Raw genomic sequence first — 21521 nt, 5'->3', positions numbered from 1 at the left:
CCTGCTTTTTGCAACAATATTTTCGTGGATGTTTTACCGTTTTTACTGCTTTTATTTCTCATAATTTATTATGAAAATAGTAATGATTTAATTAATGCATGCCTTTGACATGGAAGCTGCTTGATCTTAATTGGTCCTGTTGGTTGGGTTCTAATTGCTTTCTGTGAAAAATTAAACTCTCCATTTACTTTCTGCTCTGGGAAGCAGAGCTCATGTTGGCACCAGCTCCCCGGCACAGTGTCCTTCAGCTGTTTCAGACCTGCAGCTCAGACCTCATCCTGCCAGTCATCTGCCCTGCTGTGCAGCGCCCTTGAGTGGGATCTCCAGCACCTGTTGCATATCTTGGCGTTTGACCCTGACCTTTGACCTCTGACCTCTCTTTAGAGAAGGTGAAGGTGCAGGAAGAAAAGAGAAAAAGGGGAGAACGCTTCCCTGCAGAGATGGATTATGACGAGCAGTAACACACGAAATCTCTCCTCTGGAAACGCAGCGAGGAAAGACTGACATATTTTCCAGCACAAGAGTGTCAGCAGGCTTGTTAAAGGGAGAGAGGGACAGAGAGAGCAGCAGGGCCTAGCCGTGCGTCGCAGTCTCCCCGGCTGGGGCCCGTCACTAGACGGCAACACGTCATGGAACATTCCCGGAACCAGCCAGCGCACCACCCACCACCTCTCTCTCTCTCTCTCTCTCTCTCTCATACACAGACACATACACAGAGGAAACAAACGATGAGCATATGAGATAAAGTCACTCCCATCTGAAAAAGAACTCGCCTGCGTTCCAGCGTTCATTTCTGAAGACATAACCTACTGTACAGCAAGCGTCTATCTGAACATCTGCAAGCTGTCACGGGAATCACACTGTAACAGCAACAAGGAAACGACCACAGAGAGTGCGCTAAGGTCACAGCTTCAACTCACTTTCGAACACTCCGCAGGAACTGTACAGTGATTATAGGATGTGAATATTACAGGGATTTGCAGGTGAAAGTCTGTTCAAAGCAGCCTGGTGCGGGTTTGTTTGTGTTCCCACAAATGCACAAAGTCGACCTTCTAACACGCAAAAATTACACCATCATACCTATCCGAGCTTCCACTTTCACAGCTTAATACCCAAAAACATGCCCCCTCCCTCTCTCCCTCTATCTCTCTTTCCCCCCGGCCTTGTAGCCAGCCTGGCCGTGCAGGCTACTGCAAATTCCTCAGGATATTACGCAACCCGGGTAATCTGCATGCAATGCAATGCGTGCCCGGGGTATTCCCCCTGCATAGCCTTGTCCTTATAAGCTAAGCAAAAGCTCGAGTGGCTTGAAAACACATCATAACGTCCGCCATGGCGCAGAAAAAAACCCGCTGTCACTGTGATATGGGTGAGAATATGTCCGGTAAAGGGTTTTCCGCTCTTACCTTCTGCCTGCGCTCCGGCTGCGCGTCTCCGTCTCCGTGCGAGAATGACAACAAGCAAACCCCGGTGACAGGAGATCCGATTCCGGGCGGGCTTGGACTCCTCGCTGATTGTCCGTTAGAAACAGTCGGGAGATGGTTGTTAGAAATCCACAACAGTCGAGGGGAAGCGGTGGAAACGTCTCGACGAGGCGGCCGACGGAGGAAAAGTTGCGCGTAAAAATGGAAGGAATCCTTTCCGACCGGATTTCTGCTGCCGGAGCTCCACTACTGCAGTCAGACAGACTGTAAATGTGTGTGTCTGACTGTGTTGTGAGTGTCTATGTGTGCGTGTGTCAGGGTGAAACCAGGAGACACATACACACGCACGCACGCACTCATACGCACGCGGGGGTTATTCCAAGCGCCACTTCCCAGAATAGCAGCGGAGAGGAGAGTGAGAGTGAGAGAGACGGAGCGGCAGAGAGGGAGACAGAGAGAGAGAGAGAGAGAGAGAGAAAGAGAGAGAGAGAGAGAGGGCGTGTGTGTGTGTGTGTGTGTGTGTGTGTGTGTGTGTGTGTGTGTGTGTGTGTGTGTGTGTGCGCGCGCGGGCGCGCGCTTCTGTGACGTCGTTGGATCCCCCAACGCGCAACCAGGGCAGAGGGAGGGGAGGGGAGGGGAGGGGAGGAGGAGCAGTGGCCGAGGAGGAGACTCTGTCTGCCGGCACATAGAGCGCAGGATTCCCCGGTCACCTCTGGAGCGACCTGTCTGTCTGACTGACTGACTGTCTCCGTGCCTCCTTTTAGCCTGTCTGTGTGTGTGTACATTCAGCTAAGGATGAAGGCTGGAAGTGAATATATTAATACACATTTGACAATACAAAATGACATATTCTTTTAAATTTATAATATTCTTGTAATTTGAGGCAACATGTGGGGATGTTGGACTGTTGATCTGACACATTGGGATCTTGGAATACGTGATAGGATTTTTTATAGACTAAACAGCTGATTAATTAATTGGGTGATTAGATTAAAAACATACTCTGCCCTGCTGTTATTAATAGTCTTTAGCACCATTTAGCACCAAATCTTTACTATATTAAAATCTAAAAAAATAGTTTGTAACATCCAACCCTCTAAACTGATAATTGGACTATTGCAGTTAATTTGGACTTAAATTTGCCAGAAATTTATCTCAGAAATTGGCTAAATATTAGGAATGGCTAAAAATTAGAAATGTGGCTAAATAAATTGTGTCCCATGGCAGAAAATGAACGTTTGGGCCCTCCGTGATCCCCTCTGTGTCTCACCCAGTGTGTACAGTTTCCACTGGAATACTAATTGGTCTCATGTACTCTATGCTGGGTGTTGATTTAATTAAACAGGAATAATTGGGGAATATGCAAATCATGAGATCAAAACTTAGTAATGAAGGCAACATCACGGTGACAGGAAGTCAGTGCACTTGGCTGCTCGCCTCTGAGGAACTACTCAGCACGTACGCAGTCTCTTGTAAAGCCAGAATTTGAGGAATTTACTCTTCAATTAAACAGGCGAGATACAATCCTTGGATTCCAAATTGCATGTTTTTTTTTCCTTTCAGGAAGCACTAAAGTTGCCCTTAGAAAGTACATACTATTACATCCAGCATGCACACAATTGGGTCATACTGCTTCTTAATAATATTAAGCTTTGACCATCTTGCTTATATATCTGTAGCAATCTGCACTCTAAAAAAAGATACATGCCCATACCTATACTATCTATATTATGCCAGAAAATGATTTAGCCTGTTCCAATACATAGAACAGAAAGTAATTTATGCCAAAAATAACAGGGTCTCATATTACATCTGGTTGCATTTTACTCTATGCAAGCCTGTATGCTTTTCTGGCCATTCTGACCCACAATCCTCCTCTGTGCAGTGGAAGATACATCACATGTGTCACTGTGTCTTGCTTGAGTGACAAGCTTGAGCGGCTGAGAGTGCACTTTTCACACTGCAGACTACAATAGATATACAAGTAAGACAGTTAAAACTTAAGGTGCAATATTATGACAAAGCAGGTTGCAGTTATATGCATGCTGCACGCAACGATATCTGATTTTGTGATGCAGGACACCTGTTTACACCCATATGGGGGCTCTGGCTTGTGACTGGATTGAGTGTTTGCGATATATGTGACTTTGCAGTGGGTCACAATGGCCAGAAAAGCATGCAGGCTTGCACACTACAAAATGAAGCCTGATGCAGCCAGACATCCTGGCGTTTTTGGCGTACTGAATTTGACATGGCTACACAGTGGCTTGGTGGTTAGCACTTTGCCTTGCAGCTAAATGATTCCCGGTTCGCATCTTTCTGCATAGAGTTTGCATGTTCTCCCTGTGCATGTGTGGGTTTTCTCCGGGTACTCTGGCTTCCTCCCACAGTCCAAAGACATGCTGAGGTTAATTGGTAGCTCTAAGGTGTCCATAGGTGTAAATGTGAGTGTGATTGTTTGCCTGTATATGTAGCCCTGCGGTAGACTGGTGACCTGTCCAAGGTGTCCCCTGACTTTGCACTGTCAGCTGGTATAGGCTTCAGCCCCCTTGTGACCCTAATGAGGATTAAGCATGTATAAGTAATGGATGGATGAATGAATTTGATATGCTATGTACTGCAACATGCAAAATCTTTTTACTAAATATTATGGTGGTATGGGTACTAACATGAACCTAATGTGCTAATTTGTGAGCATTAAAGGTCTTATTTGGTAGATCTTTTGACTTCTGGACAGAGCCAGAAGTTGCTTAAAGCATTTATGCTAAGCTGACTGTCTCTTGGCTATACAGTATGTAGCAGAAAGGAATCACAGTACCATCAAAAATGCAAAAAGGCCTAATCCTGAAAATATTCGCCTATTTTGAAGGCCCTTAGCTTGTATGTTGTTTTTTTAAAGGTTATTAGTGCATATTTCCAAGATCTAATATTATGGCTCATACAATAAAATTTTCAGTTAGTGCAGGATATTTTGACAAGTTACCTCTTTTGGAAAATGACCATAATAAGCAAAAGAGAGATGTGCTTATTCTATTAATGCACATATTTATGTCATTTTCACAACTCTTGACCACCAAGAAGGTCAGTGCATAAAAGCACAGTGATTGCAACCATTTGGTTGGTTGTGCCAGATTTTCAGGTGGACCCAGGATTTAAACAATACGCCTGCTTTAGCTACTTTCATCTGTAAAATACATTTAGAAATACAGAGGAGCTCATTTCAAAAGCCCTCCTGCTAATAACTTAAACCATCCATCCATCCATTATCTATACACCGCTTAATCCTCTTTCAGGGCTGGAGTCTATCCCAGCTGACTTCAGGTGAAGACAGGGGACACCCTGGACAAGTCACCAGTCTATTGCAGGGCTACACATAGAGACAAACAATCACATTTGCATTCAGACCTGCAGACAATTTAGAGTTACCAATAACCTCAGCATGATTTTGGATTATGGGAGGAAACCATAGTACCTGGAGAAAACCTATGCATGCACAGAACATGCAAACTCCACGCAGAAAGATCCGGGGAAGGCGCGAACCATAGATTTTCTAGCTGCAAGGTGAAAGTGCGAACCACCAGGCCACTGTGCAACGTTCCACTGTGATAACAAACTAGTCAAACTTTTGCACAAACCTCAGATGTCAGGCTTCTTCAAATAGCTCCCATTCTACCTGGGAACAGATAATGACACATAATGGCTTCATAATTGCCTCGATGGCATCCGTCCATCCAGAGAAGTTACCCAGAGAGAGAGTAAATGACAAGGAGGAAAAGATGTAGTTTGGCAGGGCTAAAACCATCAATGCAGTAACAAGAAAACACAGCAGCTCCTTGTTGTTGAAGTTTCATTGATGTCAAAGTCTATAAAATTATCTCGTTTATTCTCAAAGGGGTTTTTTTTGTATGGCATTTTCCTTTAAATTTGAAGTCTCGCAATACAGAGAGGTACACTGAGATCACACAATAATCATAGTGGGTTAGATTTTACCCACATCACCTGAGCTAATGGAGCAACCAGGAGATGCAATGGTGTCTTCCTGATATATTTTCCAATGTTTCAGCATGCAGTGTTTGTCAGTTGCAGTGTGAATGTGCAGGGTGTGAATCCCACCTTCCGCTAACAGTTTTGATGCCAGTTAAGTTGGCAGCTTTCCTGTAATTCCAGCTTTTAAAAAATGCTTTGGCTGGCTACACACGATCAGCAGTCTGAGCTGCAGTCGCATTATAGTGAGGAGCAGAGTCAGAGTAGAGACCAGTTGAACGTTGGCAACTCGTCAGATATTTTGTATAATTTATAGCCAAGAACTGCCAAAGTCATGCTGAAGAAAAGCCAACACGGACAAAGCAAAAACTTTTGTTTCTGCAGCAGTGGGTCCTATGCTGACTTCTGCTTTAGCCAACACCGAAACTGCAAGAGAGTACATTGTTACAAAATACTGTAAATTTCTTTGCAATCCAGGCAGTTAATTTGTGTGTGCCATCAGTCAGAGACATTATCTCAAACAGAGAGTGTTTTTTTCTATCTCAGCTCTGCCCTGACCCTAACAGGTCGGGACGGACAGCCATCCTCCCTGAGCCTGGCTCTGTCGGAGGTTTCATCTGGTTAAAGTGACTTTTTTCAATCCACTGTTAGCAAGTGTTTGCTCAGAGCACACTGTTAGGTTACTTTTTGCAACTGAATATTATAAAGTTTTGACGCTTGCTGTTTGAAGTGTCCTGGAGTGACACATGTTGTGAATTGGTGTTACATAAATAGCAGTGATCTGAAATGAATTATGTTAAAAATAGATGGGTTTGTTTCAGTGTTTTTTGTAGCACTCTGAGATTTTATATGTAAAGTGCATTATAAATTAAAGGTATTATTATTATTTATTAATATTGCTTTTGCTCCCTGGATCTTATGTACTTTTTTGCTGGAGTTCATGCTTGCAAAGGGGGCATGTGCAAAATTTGAATAACCCATAGACACAATTGTCACAGTAATGAGAGTAAGACTGGAATTTAAAAATACCTCCATTTTTCTTTAAGAGCTGACACTTGATGGCATTTCAGTTGCTCTTCTTGATTTTTTTTAAATTCATGCAGCAAGGTAACTGATCAGATCAGATCTCTTAGAAAACATTCACACTTAACATTGCTTAGAAAGGTCTGATTTCTCCAATTACCAGTGGAACCAGCCAGGCAATCTCCAGTTATTTAACTTCAAAATTCTACAAGCCTTGAGCGCAGTGTTTAAATCTAATCCTTAGCCAACATCAGTGACACCACTGGCATGAGGTCTGGTATCATCGTTCTCTCCAGAGGGAAGCAGAGGCTCCAGTCAGCATATCTAAGCCAGACCCTTCTGTAACAGATATAACTGTAAGCTATAAACAAATTCAAATGGGGCTTAGTTTTATCACCTTTGTGTTATTGTTGATAATTTTGCTTCTACAACATTAGTCATAATATGAGAACATATATTATGACTAGTGACTATATATTGACAGACAGACAGACAGACAGACAGACAGACAGACAGACAGACAGACAGACAGACAGATAGACAGATAGATAGATAGATAGATAGATAGATAGATAGATAGATAGATAGATAGATAGATAGATAGATAGATAGATAGATAGATAGATAGATAGATAGATAGGGCCCATATATCCTATTCCTTTTGTGTGTGTACGTGTGTGTGGGTGTGTGTGCGCGCGCGTCTGTGCTGGCTAGCGATAAGTGGATTAACGTCTGCCATCTCCCATAAGAGGCTCATCGGGATGTGACCTCATCACCAGTGACCCCGGAGTCCCCATAGCGACACCGTGGCAACACAGCACCATGGCGACAGAGAGCTGCAGCAGCTTCTGATGCTGCAATTTGCATCTGCTTTTCATATGAAGCCCAGTAGGAAGGTACATGCAGTCTGAAGCTACGGAAACTATATGCTGTCTTTCAATGCACTCTGTAGAAACTGTATGTAAGGAAATGTCTGCAGGGTTTCATCCAGAAACACTGTTCAACAAAGCACTTGAATGTCATTAGTGGACCTCTGAAGACTGATTTGGTCTTCAGAGCTACAGTATTTCACTAGCAAATGTCTCCAGATGACTCATAGCTGTAATTATTTGTTTTGCTTTCGAGCATGCCATTTTGATTCAGTAGGTGTGAGTTTTTCACAATTCACTTTGATGAAACTCAATCATTATCTTCTCTTTAGATGATGTTGGTGCAACCGTTAAAACGTCTCTTTGGATAGTTAGGATAATTTGGATAAACTGGATACCTCTGTAACCTGACTGTGTGAATACATTAGGGGCATATACAGTATTTGTGCTGCTGGGAACTGAGCAGATAGCATACAGTCAGTGCCATCAGACCCTTTTCTCCAAAAACACTTTCCTGTTTCTGCTGGAAATGAGGTTGATGAACCATTGAGACTGAACTAAACTAACAAAGGTGATGTAAAACCGAAAAAGAAATTAAAGTCCCTACAACCATCCTTCCATTCATTTTGTTTTCACTTATTTGGAAAAATAGGTCTAACAATGTCTCTCCTCCCAGCGCTACTTCCAGCTCCTCCTGGAGAATCCGAAGGCTTTCCTGGGCCAGATGAGATACCTAATCTCTCCCACCAGTTCTGAGTCGAACCCAGTCTCCTCTAAGTATGATGTGCCAAGCATACTTACAAAGAAGGGCACCCTAGAGTCATTCTAATCACATGCCCAAATCACCTCAGCTGGCTCCTTTCAATCTGAGGAGCTCCCTCCGGATTTCCCAGCTCCACATCCTATTTTGAAGGCTAAGCTGAGCCACTTTACAGAGGAAACTCAATTTGGCTGCTTATATCGTGACCCGATTATTTCAGTCATTACCCAGAGCTCATGACCATAGGTGAGGCTTGGAACATAGACTGACCATTAAATCGAAAGCTTTGCCTTCCACCTCAGTTCCCCCTTCACCATGACAGTGTGGTATAACGTCCACATTACTGCTGAGATATTTCAGCTCCTTTGTTTGGGGCAGCAACACACTGCCAAGCCAGAGGAAGCAGTTTACAGGTTTGAATCAGAAACCATGGCTTCAGACTTCTACACTTGGTTGCAAAACCAGAGGAACTAAAAATGCAATTTAAGCTTCAGACAGAATTATAGTATTTCACCCTAAACACCTCTGAAGCACACTATCTCATCATACATTTACTCTGGCTGACGATATCTTGGCCTCTAGCACTACTGTGAGACCAGGATATGTCCTTTCACTCATACATAACAAGTGTTTCTAAGATGGACTTATGCTTGTTTTGTCAAAATTAGGAACATCCCTTTTCAGAGAGATGCTAAAAACTATTTCATGCATTTGCCACTTCTAAGCTGGACTGTTGTAGCTTAGCTTGGAAAATCCAAACTGAATCTCCATGTAATCTCCTATCTCCATGTTAGGAGATACAGGAGAGTCAGTTTGGCATTGTGCGAATTGAATCGCGTTTCCCTCCCGGTACAGTTTGGTACGACCAATCATAGCACGGGAGGCGGGAGTTAATGCTGCGTCATCTTCAGCGCCTGGATTACCCATAAAGATGATGCCGGAGGAGGAGGAGGGGGGTCACCGCCGTAAAACAAGAAGGAGAGAGAGAGAGAGAGGAGGGGGGCCAAAGCGAATCTTTTTGTGGTCTCTTGGCATTTTGGATGGCGTTAGTCGTTGCCTCTTTTCACTTGACGTTTCCGACGATGAGGAGGCAGTGGATGGCTCGTTACTTTCGGCTTCTTGCCATTGTTTGTACAGAGGAAAATCCCGTTCCAAACGTGTGAGTAAATTTAAGCAACTTTTACACATACGCACCGACTTGGTTTGGCTCCGATTTAAAGTTATTCCTAACACCGCTAATCGTTCGGAAGGAGTCTTTTGTTGCGTAGCCTTTTCAAAAATAAGTGTTGTACTTGAGAGTACCCCATGTATTTGGAGATTTTTGTGACAAAAACGGCAGTAATCATTCACCGCGACGCTTTCTCAGCTGCATGCCATTGTTGTTTGGACTACATTGACCTCAAGGTCGATTTGTTTGTGCGTCACATCCGTGTTATGCTGATTGGTTCTTTCTCATTCAAGCTGCATTCGTTAGCCCCTCCTTTTTGAAATCGTGTCGTATCATCGGAATGCCAGACTGCCTTTTTTTGTATTTATATTAACACATAAATAAAGTCAGTCTGGATTTTCCAGGCAAGTTGTAGCTTCTTATTATCAGGATTTCCCAATAATTCTCTGGAAAGCCTACAGTTGATGTAAATCATTGCAGTGAAAGTGCTGATGGGAATTAGAGAGAGTTTCTAATTCTTCCATACCAGCCTCTCTTCATTGGCTCCCTGTAAAATCCAGAATAGAATTTAAAATCCTTCTCCTTACATACAAAGCCTTTAATGATCGAGCTCTGTCACATCATAAAGACCTCAAAGTAGCATATAATCCCAACAGTGCACTTCACTCTCAGACTGCAGGTTTACTTGTGGTTACTAGAGTTTCCGGTAGTAGAATGAACACAGAGCCTTTAGTTATCAGGTTCCTCTGTAGTGGAACGAGTCACCGTTGGAGTTTGTGGGGCAGACATCCTCTCTGGTGACCCTGAATTATACCATAGTTCTGCTGCTACAAGCCTGGGCTGCTGGGGGACCTCACATGATGTCCTGAACAGATCTCTTCTACCCTCCTCTCCTTCAGTAATGCATGGATTTATGCCACCATTGCATATCATTAACTTTGTGTCCTCTCTCTCCCTATACCTTTCTGCAGGTATCTGTGGCTCTGAAGTTGAATGTTTCTGGTCTCTGGCTGAAGGCTCACCAACCTGCACAGTTTTAAGTGTTACATTGTTTGCTGTTTGTTGTTCACCTCATCTTTTCTTGCTCTCTCTTCCACCAACCCCTCACCACAACCAGTTGAGGCAGATGGCCACCCTCCCTGAGCCTGGTTCTTTCTAAGGTTTCTTCCTCTTTAGAGGGAATTTTCCCACCGCATTGTCAGCAGTGAAACCCAATGGGTTTGTCTCTACAATATTGCAACACCTTGGCTTTACTACACAAAGTGCACTGAGATGACATATGCTGTGATTTGGAGCTATATGAATAAACTTGAAGTGAATTAGAACCAAGAAGAGACGCAGAGTTGGTGACAATTCTCTGTGGGCTTGTAAATCCACAAAGGCATTTGGCTCATTTCATTACAGCTAATGTAAGAAATACCGAGTGGAGCATTATGAGATCATTACACAGATGACTCAAATTTAATACTAATTCTCTACAGCTACTGAGCATTAGCATGCACAGAGCTCTGTGTGACAAAGAGATGATTTTGGTGGCAATCCTCTCATCAGATTGAGTATTGGCTAAAGGAACGAGTGTGGCCACAATCCCAGGAAGTGAGTCATGTGTCAGGCTTTAATGTACTGGTTGAAGTCCCAGACTGAAACTCCTAATCCCTTCTATTCATGGTTTGCGTTCACTGTACAGTTTAAAGAAAAACAACCATGAACGAGGAACCTGCTGAGTGGCTACGGGAAGTTGTGATTAATCCATTACATCACAGAGGTGAACATACACACACACACACACACACACACACACACACACACACACACACACACACACACACACACACACACACACACAGAGACACACAGACACACACACATATGGACACGCAAACAGCCAACCAGTTGCCTCGAGCTTTTGTCCCGGAGTCGAACTGTAACGCTCTGCAAGACAAAGCAGTTCTGTGACAGCTGACTGATTACTAATGCTTACTCATACAAGAACACACAGCAGAAACACACTCAAACACACACAGATACACACACAACAAGACCGCTCCCCTCACCACCACACCTAGTTTCCCACAGACTGACAGTTAGCAAGTTGTGTTTGCCTGACACACGGTTCTTAACATGCACACACACACACACGTACGCAGCTTGCCATCTCCCTGTCTTTGATTCCTTTCACAAAGCCTCATTAATCCCTGACAGTGTGTCTTTTCCCTGTGCTTACACACTCCCACACAGATGTACAGTGTGTTGAGGTGTGGCCCACATCTTATGTAAGAGTCTTAGGGTAAAGGTCAAAGCACCTGGGAGATAACCGCTTCAAGAGGACATCTTCAGACAAAGTGTGTGAGAGTTCGGATGTAATAGATGGATAAACAGAGAGCGAGAGTGACACAAATGAACTCTACAGTTCAACCATCAACCTTGTTACCATATTGTTTGGGGCTCAACAGCGCCCCTTACTGGTCAGCATCACACCGACACTGTCAGACAGTGTGGTCAATGTAAACCTGTAATTATGTTTCCTTTGAAAACACCTCCTGTTATTAAAAAATGCATTCACTGCATGTCTTTTTTGACTAAATAAAACTTCAAATTCTATTGATAATGCTTCTTAAATGTCAAATGTACTCAGTTAAAAATCTGTTGGTCGTTTTAACTTGCTTCCTCTTTCCATTACTTCAGTATTATTGTAGTTATTTAACTGCATTTTACACTCATATTTTTTCTCAGTCACTTTCTCGCTTTGCCTTTATTAAGGAAATTATGGGACCAGTTCGAGATGTCTGCCTCCATCACATTTGTACTTTCAGCAGCCTAAATAAAATAATATTAGCTTTTAATGTTATTATGCTACATAAAGGCTGATATCTGAAAATGAAAGCATGTAAAACTGAAAGTATCTGCAGAATTATGGACCACAGGGGCTAAGTAAGAAAATGTGTTTCATATTCTGCAGAGACGCCCTCTTTGGAGACTAGATTAATTATATGATAACCAATTATACGGTTAAAGAAATGATTGGACATAATGATGCAGCTGCAAAACTAGGCCTGGGTTTAATTTTTTTTCATAAGATTATATTTTGGGTCTTTTTTGTTTTAATTGGATAGGTAGAGCTGAAGAGAGGCAAGAAAGGGAAAGACAGCTGGAGGGCATCAAATGCAGCAAAGAGATCAGACTGGAATCAGACCTGAGCCGCTGCTGGCAGGACCAAGCCTCTGTACATGGAGCTAATGGAACTCAGTATAAGTGTGATGACTGTGTCTTGAGCAGTTTTATGTCCTTAACTTCAAAGGTGCTGTAAATATTGTGACCTACAATATTTTTATAGGGGTACTCTGTACCTGCATAAAAACAATGTTTTAGGAAATGGTACTTCAGTCGAGGTAGCCATGATATAACTGCCATTATTACAGTGTCAGCTGTAGAATATGTGAACCTACTCTTGTTTTCTCTTTCTGATAGTCAGCTGAGTTTCCACAGTGGAACATTTTGGAGAATGAAAAAGGAAGATGAGAAGGTGGAAGAATAAGGAAAGAGGAAATATGTTGCTGCCAGCTCTTCAGGGACCCCTCATAGTTTGCAGTGTGTATGTCTGTTGTGGAAACTGACTTTCTGCTACTAGTGGCTCATTTCCACAATGGGGAAACTCACGTGTCCCAAACTCACACAGACACACTAGCATGTTTATATGCCTATCTTTGTGAGGACATGTACTGCTCTTTGAAAGTGTGTCAGAAAGTAAAGAAGGCCAGCCAAAATAGTCCTCACAAATACAGCCAAACACACATGTGCACACTCACACACCCCAGTTTTCTCCTGGATTCTCACAGATCCACAAAGGACATAATATGCCATCCAATCATGCTGGCATTTCCCATAAACTCTTCCAAACCCCAGAACAGGCTGTGTTAGGATCTTTTTCCCACTGGTTCCCCGATCTGGGCTAAACATTGTTCTTCATGTTGTGCATTACTCACTAGAAAACAGTTTGTTCAATAAATGCTCTCAGTGAACAGCAAAATGAATGTATGTTTTTGCATCCAAAGCTTTCATCACCGGTTGAGCCTTCACCTTTAGAAAGTTCTTCTTTTTCTTTTCTCCCTTTACAAATGTGACCTTGTGGGTATGATGTAGAGCCAGTGGCCTTTGTGTTCTGGGAAGTGAGGAACTGTTTCTCTGTTGCATTTGTGTGAGAAGTGATGTTGTGACCACGGTGAGATCATGGGGAGTTCACATGTGTCAAACTCAAGGCCCGCGGGCCATATCCGACCATAATACAATTATATCCGGCCCGTGAGATCATTTTACATTGATTTATTATTATTGTTATTAATGGCCCGACGATATGAAGCGCTGATAACACACAAACTACAGATCCCATAATGTAGCACAACAGCTGCCTTGCCGAATGATAGGTGAGCTGGGAACATTTCCCCGCCATTTAAGTCAAGCGTCTGTTATTGTCTGCAGCCCTATTTAATGTCAAAGCTAGCCCTTAACAATGGCGAAAAGAAAAGTTGATTCTGAAAACAGGGCCTGTCAAAGCAATGGGAGGCTGAGTTTATGCATGTTGACATTGCAGGTAAAGCCATGTGTCTTATTTCTGGAGCTAATGTGGCTGTAATTAAGCAATTTAATCTAAGATGACACTTTGAGACAAAACATCAGGACAAGCTGAAAAACCTGCATGCAGACGAGAAGCTACAGAAAGTAGAAGAGTTAAAGAATAATCTGACATCTCAGCAGACGTTTTTCACCAGAGCGAAAACACAAAGTGAAGCTGCTGTGAAAGCAAGCTTTATTGTGGCAGAAGAGATAGCCAAATCAGGCCATTTACAGAGGGAGAGTTTCTGAAGAACTGTGTGCTGAAGGTGTCCACACAAAAAGCAGATGTTGGCAAATGTAAGCCTGAGTAGAAATGCAGTTGCTGATCAGGTTTGTCAGATGGCCACTGATTTAAGAACACATTTGACTGAAAGAAGCAAAGAGTTTATTGCATACTCTCTTGCTGTTGATGAAAGTACTGACATGACGGACACTGCACAGCTAGCCATCTTCATCCATGGAGTGGACTCCGATTTGAGCGTTACAGAGGAAATGTTGGACATTAAATCGATGCACGGGACAACGACAGGAAAAGACATTTTTGAAAACGTATGTCCAAGTGTAACCGACATGAAACTGCCCTGGGACAAACTTGTTGGACTTATAGCAGATGGAGCACCGGTGATGTGCGGTGAAAAAAGTGGGGAGGATGCGGAAGAAGTGTACTGGTGAGTTCACAGCATATCACTGCATCATCCATCAGGAAACGCTGTGTGGTAAAGTGTTAAAAATGGAAAATTTAATGAGCACTGTAATGCAAACTGTAAACTTTATCCGGGCTAAAGGTTTGAACCGCTGGCAATTTCAGTCTTTTTTTGTGTGAAATAGATTCAGAATTTGCCGACATTCCTTATCGTACAGAGGTGTGTTGGTTGAGTCCAGGAAAGATTCTCAATAGAGTTCTTGAGCTACACAAGGAATTTTGTGAGTTCGTGCACTGTAAAAAAGATAACTACAGTCTGTTCAGCAGATTTGGTATTTTGATTTGTTTGAACATGAAAATTAAAATAGCTGTACTACTTGACATGAAAGTTAAACAGGAGCAATACGTAGTGGTCAGGGGTTCAAATCCAGCTGAAGGTCCTTAAAAATAAATTTAAGGAACTATTTAAAGTTTATTTGAAAACACTTTATTTGAATGGGGGTTCATAAGGCTGACATAACACTGTCATAATCATGACATGACGCCCATCATGAATATTAATAAATCCTTATGACAGTGTCATTCGGTAAAATTATGTCACTGATGACATAATTTTGCAAGTTGACATTGTTGGAGATGCCTTTGTTATGACAACTTGACATAAACCAAGACAACAGAACCTGTCATAAACATGACATAGTAGACTTACTGTCAAACTTTAAAAAACTATTTAGTTTTACATCTTAACATGACATTAAACTGCTATAAGGTTTGTTTTGACATTAGCTGTCATAATACTGTTATGATTGTTATAGCTGTTTAGAACTGTCTTATTTTACCTCCTGTGGGTATATAATTTGAACCTGTCATTAAGTTTAATTATGACAGCTAATGTCAAAACAAACCTTATAGCAGTTTAATGTCATGTTAAGATATAAAACTAAATAGTTTTTTAAAGTTTGACAGTAAGTCTACTATGTCATGTTTATGACAGGTTCTGTTGTCTTGGTTTATGTCAAGTTGTCATAACAAAGGCATCTCCAACAATGTCAACTTGCATCAAAAGTGACATAATTTTACCGAATGACACTTAATGACACCTGTCATAAGCATTTAATTAATATTCATGACGGGTGTCATGCCATGATTATGACAGTGTTATGTCAGTCTTATGAACCCCCATTCAAATAAAGTGTTACCAAATCTTGTATACTTGAAGTGTGGTGATGCTGAATGAATGTGTTTTTATCAGTGTGAATTATCTGTAAACTTTGAGAACCTGACAAAATTCAGTTTTTATCATTATATCATAGTATTAATCATCTGTTCAGTGTATTTGCATCATTTTGTATTTACACACACATAGATGCACTTTAAGTGTCACTGAATAGAATGTTTGCCATTTACTGATTTAGACTATTTCTTAAAAACAAACAAACACATACACACAGATCTACTTAAACTTTTTATTATTCCATTTACACAGTTTTATTATGTGTACGTGCTTATGGACATTGCTTCTTTCTGCTAAATCTTTCCCTCATGCTTCTGTGTCAGTTGGACACCCAGCTGTTGTTTTCTTTTGAATTTCTCACTGAGGCACAGAGAACTGTAAATCAAATGTAAACATCAACAGAACTCCAGACCTCAAAGGCAAAATTCTACTTTGTGACATCACAACCTTTCAGTGACCCTTCATTGATGACATCACTATGACATCAACAGGAAAAGTCTATAAATGCAAGCCTGTTGAGCTGTTGAGACATTGTCAGTGCATTCAGCAAACAGTGAAGATCGCTTATTCTGAAGCCTGGAACAGCCAACGTATAGCAACGAAAGAATTTTGTGAACGGACGACAATACTGTAGGAACATATTCTACAATTTCATCTCCGCTACACGCAAACATTGAGAAAAAAAACATCATGTCTAACCAGTCAGATTGCAGTCAGATTGAAGAACTGAGTCTCACTGCTGAGGCTGCTCATTTTCAGTCTGTATATGACAAAAAACAGGCAGAAATTGAACAGCTGAGGGAAAGAGTTTGGCAGCTTGAGTATCAACTTAATGATACTAAACAAGACCAAAAAAACGAGCTGTTGCAAAAAGTTGGTGAACTTGAGCACCTGACCGAAAAACTGAGGATCAGGAACGACAACCTTCTGGATGAGCTGGAAGATCTGCAGGAGAGTAAGAACTCTCTGAGTGCAGAGAAAGACGTCATCAGTGCTGAGCTGAAACGGGTAAAAACTCAAAGGGACACAAAGAAAGTGCTAAATGAGAAACTACTGGAAGATATTCAGGCTCTGGAGGAAAATGAGAAAATCCTCATTGAGAAGATTCAAAGCCTCAGTGCTCAAGCGGCCCAGCTTGAAGGTCTGAAGGAAAAACAGCACGAACAGATTGCAAGTCTGAAGGAAGACATATTTCTCCTCGAGTGTCAACTGAGAGACTCTCAGAAGACAAATGAAAAGCTGACCGACAAATACCAGGAAAAGCTGGAAAAGCTCAGGAGAACAATGCATGACCTCCGTGAAAAGGAAGTCTTCCTGAGCGAGCAGAACAGTCAGCTTGCAGAGAAGTTGGTGAAAACTGAGAGCCTGAGAACCGAACAAAATGAAGAAAATCAGAATTTGAAGATGGATGTGAGGAATCTTCAACTCCAGGTGGCGGCTCTTGAGGCTCAGTTGGAGGCACAACAAAAAGAGACGCTTCTGACTGGTGCAGAGAATTTTCAAGACGAATCAAGGATTGCTCTTGAAAACACTCCTGCTGCTGACCCTCCAGCTGCTGCAGCTCAGCCAGGTTTTTGCCTTCGCTTGGGTAAAGGCCTTTTAAAGGTGGCTCGGCGGGTTGGTGCTGCCTGTGTGGGTCTTTTGCTGGCATCAGCGGTTGAAAACTACACCACTGATCTGTACAGCTGTCTGGGTGGCTCGGTGGGGCTCTACTACCAAGATGTACCTCCATTTTAGACATCCATCCTTCCATTAGCATTTTATGTTAAGGCAGCTCCTAGCCAAAAGATTTTTACATTCTCTAACAAGAACTAAGAGCGAGAATGAGCTAACACTAACATTTAAGCTATCATGCTCAAAAGGACTGCTGAATTCCGTAACAAATTACTGATGATCTGTGGCAGCAGCAGCTCACTGAGAACGCCACTAAGCAAGTTGCAGAAATTCAGCAGCTCACTAAAGTGGATGAATACTTGTAACAAAACAAAACGTTTTTAAATATTTGCAAAATACATTGTCCCTATTTTCCCTACTACTCATTCTTTCTATTCTTTCTATTCCTCCTTTCCTTTCCTTTCCTCTCCTGTCTTGTGTCCCGTCTTGTGTCATGTCTTGTGTCCCGTCTTGTGTCATGTCCTATGTCTTGTCCTGCGTCTTGTGTTCTATGTTCCCCTCTAAAGAATGGCCACCTTATCGCGGTGGAGGGGTTTGAGTGTCCCTGTGATCCTGGGAGCTATGTTGTCCGGGGCAATAGCCCCTGGTAGGGTCTCCCAAGGCAAATTGGTTCTAGGTGAGGGACCAGACAAAGAGCGATTCTGAAAACCCTGATGACAAAGACGAAAGCTGCTACCTCGTCCGGACTACGGAAACTGGGGCCTCTCCCTGGAGCCTGGTCTGGAGGGGAGCTGGTCACAGAGCACCTGGTGGCCGAGTCTTTGGGCCCCGTGGGCTTGGTCGGGCACAGCCCGAAAAAGTGACACGGGGTCGCCGCCTGGTGGGCCCACCTTCCACCTTATTTCATTTTTTCATGTTTTTTGCAGCATGTTCATAGTTTTATAATTTTGACAAGAGACATTTTGATAGAGAACAAAGTATTTCAAGTTATATAAAGTTTAAGTTTATTTATTGTGGAATAATATTCCTGTCTGTTTTTATTCCTATTTATGTTCCAAAAACATTTACTTTTACTGTGTTCAATAAATGTTTATCCTGTTCGGGCCACAACCTAAAGTGTGCTTTGAGTTTTGGCCCCCAGTGCAATTGAGTTTGACAGCCCTGCCTTACCATTTCTGTAGCCTTCAGCGTGCAAGTTTTAAGGAACTCCCCCTCAGAGTACGGCTTTGATAGTAACACTGTTTTGCTAGCAATTAGGTAGCTGGCTTTCACTGCAGCATCGCTGACCTCACGGCTCCGGGTGAAAACAGATTGTCGTTTCCTCGAATCCGCCAACAATTCATTTATCTTCTGTCTTCTCAGTTCTCCTTGCAAGCTGCTTGCGTCCACACCGAGCACACAGGTTTGTCATTCACCTCGGTGAACGAATAGGAAGTGGCCCATTTGTCTTGGAAAGTCCTACACTCGATGTCCACTATTTTCTTTGTTGAAGATGTCTTGCTGATGGGCGTGTCAGGGCCAGCAGAAAGGCAGGTAAAACTCCAATAGACAAAATGCCACCGACAGACCCAGATTGATTCCGTATTGCTGCCACCTGCCGCAAGCGCCGAGTCACGGTGCTGCGTCACGCTGTCCGCTCCGAATGAGACGGAGCGCCCCTAGCAGACAATGTGGGGACTGCAGTTTGATCAAACAAATGCAGTAGTAATGTAGGTCATAATTTTTTGAATATTTTTTGATATTGTAAATGTATTCCACGGGCCAGGTCGGACCTCCCTGCGGTCCGGTACTGGCCCGCGGACCGTACGTGTGTGCGGAGGAGTCACACATAAGTTTACTGGTCCAGCCCCTTTGAGATCAAATTAGGCCGTATGCGGTTTCAACATATCTACAGCACACAGTCTGACCAATCACCTGTCTGGAGACTGAGATCGGTTGATTAAATGAGTCACGTCTGGTGTGACGCTGCTTAGTTGGAACAAAAACCTGCAGCCACACCGGCCCTTTGTGGAATGAGTTTGACATCCCTGCCCTATTGGGTAAGGAGCTGGAAATGCAGTTTTTGATTTCTGGAGTATCAGCTATTTTTAAGGTTTGTAATCACGATGCAGAAAGAACTTATTTATCTCTAGAATAACAGGGGGTTCAGAAGGATAGGTAAAAGGAGGTCCAACTGTAAACGAGTACCTCACAGCAACTTATAAATATAAATAAATGAATATAAACTACTTCATTCTAGTCTAAGTGAAATAAACTTTGAGCTCTTGTTAAGTGTAAACTCAGACAATATTGACATTTTCATTCACTCAACAACCACAACTGATCTGCTCTTTAAGCAGGGTACTTAAATCCTTCAACATCCTCAGTGGAGCTGCTCCATTAGATCAGTAGTTATACCGGAAAATTCACAGGTATAAAATTAATAAGTGTCTACAAAATGAACATCAGACCTACACAAGTTAAACTTTTGAAGAATGTGTCATTGTCATCTTGTTTTTGCAGCCACACAGATTGCTCGTACCGCTCACATTTTAAGACTTGACTTGGAAGTGTCTGTCTTCTCACATTTTATTGCATGCTATGAGCTAATGGTCATCTGACTGTGGAAATCCCAAACCTTCCCGAATATGGATCATCACCAAAACATATTCAGTATTCCTTCAGCCCAAAGTGCTGCAGTCACACAGCTGGACAAAAACACTGATGTCTTTGGCAGAGGTTTATCAATGACTGTGTTTTAAAGGAGTGCTTAACAAGTTTGGGCTCAGACCCCACAAATTTTTAACAGAAAGCTTGTGTCATAAAGATGGGGAGTAGAATGTGAATAGTTTACAAGGCGTGAAGGGGCTTGCAAAAGAGGCGGCTGAGTCATGGGAAGTTTAGAATCCCGTTATTTGACCGAACTGGGGATGAGGATGTATTGATTTAGGTCCTCTCTTGTGAATCGTGTGAGTCTACCAATGTAATGGAAGTGCAATATGGAATTAGTGAAGTACTCTTCTTAGTTGAGATGTTTTGAATCCAAATTTCGCAAAATTGTCAGCGCAGACATCAATTTGGTAATTACACCAAACCAGGCAGAGGAAGGAAAGAAAGGTCAGGCTCCATTCTCTGGTAAATGTCTTCACTCATCCTTCTATTCACATTTAGCGTTTATTTATTACCTCACAAAAGTAGAAGACTTTCCAAGGTAAGAAAGGTTGCAAAAATCTTTCAGCACCATTCACCAGATAGCAATTGACAATGTACATCTGCATCGCAACAATACTGAGAACTCAGTTCACCTTAATCATAGTAAACTTTTCACCTTATCTGTAGTGTTTATGTCTATTGAGATAATTTTATCAGTAACTGTCTCTGATTTGACAAATGATTTCAGTGTTAACAGCACAGAAAGCAAAGTTCTTCTTGATTATATGGTTGCATTTATGACCCTTAATCAAATTACCGTGTTATAGTTGTGCAGTTGTGAGAAAACAGAAGGACATTTCTTGTCATTTCTTACTGGAGGCTGGAAAAACATTTTGTCTTTTCCTCAAGTGCCTGAATGATCTGGCCTTGACAATAACTTCTTGCGGTCACACAGTCGTTGTCTTCTCTGAGTCTGGTGAAGATGGAAGGAGGATGCATGTAGTGGTTAACCCTTTAAGCTTCAGCCAATTCCAGCCGTTTTAGTACAAAAAATCGCTAATATTCTATTTTTAAATGAAAAAAATTACGAAAAATGCAGGGAATATTGGACACACATCGCGAGGTGCATTTCCTTGAAAACGACCGATTAGTGGATTTTATACCGACTTCAGGACATGTTTTGGACAAAATAGTTTACTGGCTTGTGTTGTCTGGATGTAAAAGGTTGGATTATGGCCGTTTTTTGTGGAATCTTTTTTTCTGTGTGTAATAATGAACCCGGAAATGTGAGTCGCGCTGTGTGCGTTGAAGCCGTGTATAGAGAACGGATGGATGAATATTTGTTTTTGTCGGACAAATGTGTTTTTCTCACCCGCTGTGGTAATCACATCTGAAAGTGGTTTATACCGGCGGATTCATGAAAATCTAAGCTTTCCATCGGCGTATAGTGTTTGTATAATCGGGTTTGCAGCCGTCGGACATTCTTGAAATTCCTATGCAAATTAGTAGGTGTACCGCCGACGCACTGAAGCGTAAAGGGTTAAATGTACAGGATGTGTA

The 21521-nt window shown here is 42.3% G+C and overlaps 1 protein-coding gene across 1 annotated transcript in view; it reads right to left on the bottom strand.

Moving 5' to 3' along the window:
- The window catches only part of hivep2a (HIVEP zinc finger 2a), a 131301-nt gene extending 129452 nt beyond the window's left edge, over nucleotides 1-1849 (bottom strand). The window contains exon 1 of the mRNA XM_022196265.2: nucleotides 1407-1849. The gene's annotated coding sequence lies outside the window, so the exon portion shown is untranslated. The remainder of the gene's footprint in view (nucleotides 1-1406) is intronic.
- Nucleotides 1850-21521: the final 19672 nt, after the last annotated feature.

The sequence above is a fragment of the Acanthochromis polyacanthus genome, chromosome 16, assembly GCF_021347895.1.
Source record: "Acanthochromis polyacanthus isolate Apoly-LR-REF ecotype Palm Island chromosome 16, KAUST_Apoly_ChrSc, whole genome shotgun sequence".
NCBI lineage: Eukaryota > Metazoa > Chordata > Actinopteri > Pomacentridae > Acanthochromis > Acanthochromis polyacanthus.
Note: the sequence above shows the minus strand (reverse complement) of the source record. Positions and strands in the feature narration are given on the sequence as shown.